The 2,500-nt window shown below is 37.2% G+C and overlaps 1 protein-coding gene across 2 annotated transcripts in view; it reads right to left on the reverse strand.

Annotated features, from left to right (window-relative positions):
* Positions 1–1,195, reverse strand: part of LOC144979861 (isonocardicin synthase-like) — a 26,012-nt gene extending 24,817 nt beyond the window's left edge. For both annotated transcript variants that reach the window (XM_078927083.1, XM_078927084.1), the window contains exon 1: positions 1,000–1,195. The gene's annotated coding sequence lies outside the window, so the exon portion shown is untranslated. The remainder of the gene's footprint in view (positions 1–999) is intronic.
* Positions 1,196–2,500: the final 1,305 nt, after the last annotated feature.

The following is a 2,500-nucleotide window of genomic DNA, read 5'->3' on the forward strand; positions in this document are numbered from 1 at the left end:
AAAACACTTTATCAAATAACTGTATCAAGAGTGAAACTAAAACTGCCCATCAAGCCCACCAAAAAGCATTTAGTTTCTCGGTATAATTTAATTATATTGAGCAGGAAATTATTAAAAATGATATTATCACAAGGATACCTGAAGTAAAATTGCGTTATCAACTTTTTCTGAAAGAAAAACTCCCACTTCTCTGCAATCCAAATTTTTCAAATCAAAAGCTAAAAGAAAAGACTATAAAGCAGTTTGGTACCTGTGTGAATATTTTTCAGCCTAAACATCGATCAGAAATATTATATTCGGATGAAATATCCACACCACAGCAGTTGAATTTGCTTTCGTGTCATCAACAACAGATTTTTTGTTTTTGTTTTTAAGGATTTTACGGCGCTCGCAACACATAAGGTCATATTAGCGCCAGTAAGAAGGAAGAAAATGTGATAGTAATAAGTTCTAGAATTACAATTAAAGCACACAAGAAAAGGAAAGACAAAGGGGAATTGGTTCAAATAGGAAATAGATGTAGATTCCAAGAGCACACTATCAAAGTACTTAGTTTGAGATCACCTAAAAGTCTCATCCAGACAAAAGCACAAAATCCCCACTAAGAGGAATACACTCAAATGTTTACAAATCATATGTTAAAAATGAAAAGAGTAACAGTACATAACAGAGGATGATTTACAAGGAAAAAAATATCATCTCCTTAAACAATAATTATACATTCGACTGTTTCCCTCTCAGCCAAGGACTCCGACCAAGGTCATGACAAAACCAAGTAATCTCACTCCAAGACAAAGGCAGAAAGCAATTGGAAAACAGGTAAGAGGGGATAGAAGACACAGCAAGTACCTCCCTGCCCACTATGGGAGGTAGGAACCCCACCCAGAACATCAGATTTAATAACACTTGAAAACACTGCCCTTCTTCTATGAAGTAAGATTCCTGACAGATATCAGGAGTGCAAAGAGACACCATGGCCTCCTACCAGTGAATACGTACATTTATCTCACGTTCCAGAGTAGTATCTCATTAAGTTCCTGCAAAAATTACTAACTCCAACGAAATCAAAGGATGTATCCCCATCATATGAATGCAAAATACAATCTATGGCCAAGGACATTTATTATTCTGTAACTAATGGAGCACGGCAACAGCCAAAACACCTCCTTCTTGAAATGTCGGTCCATCATCTCGCTGGAAGCTCACAACTCAACACATTACTGAACAGGCTAGGCCACTGCATTTCTGATTCCGGCGTCCTTCAATTGGAAACGAGGATTGCAGAAAACATTATTAGTAGTATATACGGTTGTAAATAGTTAGAAACCGTTTTTTGACGGAGGATGAGGATGATTGTTTTTTTACCTGTTAATCGATATGTTGAGTTCGATGATGTATTGAATGGTATTGTTTTGAGTTCGATGATGTATTGATTGGTATTTTGTTTTGAGTTCGATGATGTATTGATTGGTATTTTGAGTTCGTTGTTGTATATAGTGGGTTTTTTTTGAGTTCGATGTTGTATTGATTGGTATTTTGAGTTCGATTTTGTATTGCAAGGTCATGTGACCTACCTGAGCGTGTGTTTATTGAGTGTTCGATTTGCCATCGATTATGTATCGAATGTTTAATTGCGTAATAATAGGGCTATACAGCTGATTAAAAAGGATCCTATCCCGGTGTTATTAGGTTCCGACTGGTTCAACCGCGCCGCAGCGCCGCAGCGCAAATTGAGGTTACGCAGTACAGTCCAAGGACTCTAACGCTGAGCCGCGTTGTTCTTTTAAATTGGTTTCTTACTCCTGAGTCTAATGACTTATTAATTTAATCAATTAAAAGTCCATTGATTCCCTCAAAGGTCAAAGGGCAAATAGCTCAGGCGTCAGCCGCACAGCAGCGCCGCCACAAAAAAAAATAGGTCAAGGTCATTCAGAGCAGCCGGTAGTCTAAATCATTTTGATTGGTTCTTTCAAATTCTCCGATCTTGATTGGATATCATATTGTCATAGTTTCGTCCGTTTGATTGGTTCTTTGAAATATATTTTTGTCTGGACAGTGTCGTCGCAAAATGAGTGGTCTTGTGAAAGCATTAATTCTCAATGTAGAACCAGATGAAATGTTCCATTGTGTTAGAACCGTGATAGATCATACCCATTGTATACCTTAAAAATGTCTGTTCTAAAAAAGGAAATTAAAAGTTCCCATGGGAACATTTCGTTAATGTGTTTTGCTATTTAAATATAACCTTATACACGTCCGGCTTAATGCCACTCAACGCTATTCTCACATCAGTCTTGTTATGATTACAAATAATTACGTTCACAACTGGAAAATATACGTCGGTACTTGACACCATCGGAATGTCTCTCGCACAAATAATTACGCACACATCTGGAAAATAAATGTCTCTCGCGTTCTTCAAACGTACTATCTCACTTTCATCTTAACCAATTATTTACTTTCCAGCCCTCGCCAGAAAATAATTACCTGTTTTACAGTC

Source organism: Berghia stephanieae, chromosome 9, assembly GCF_034508935.2.
Source record: "Berghia stephanieae isolate SIO BIC M18660-M18661 chromosome 9, UCSD_Bste_1.3, whole genome shotgun sequence".
NCBI lineage: Eukaryota > Metazoa > Mollusca > Gastropoda > Nudibranchia > Aeolidiidae > Berghia > Berghia stephanieae.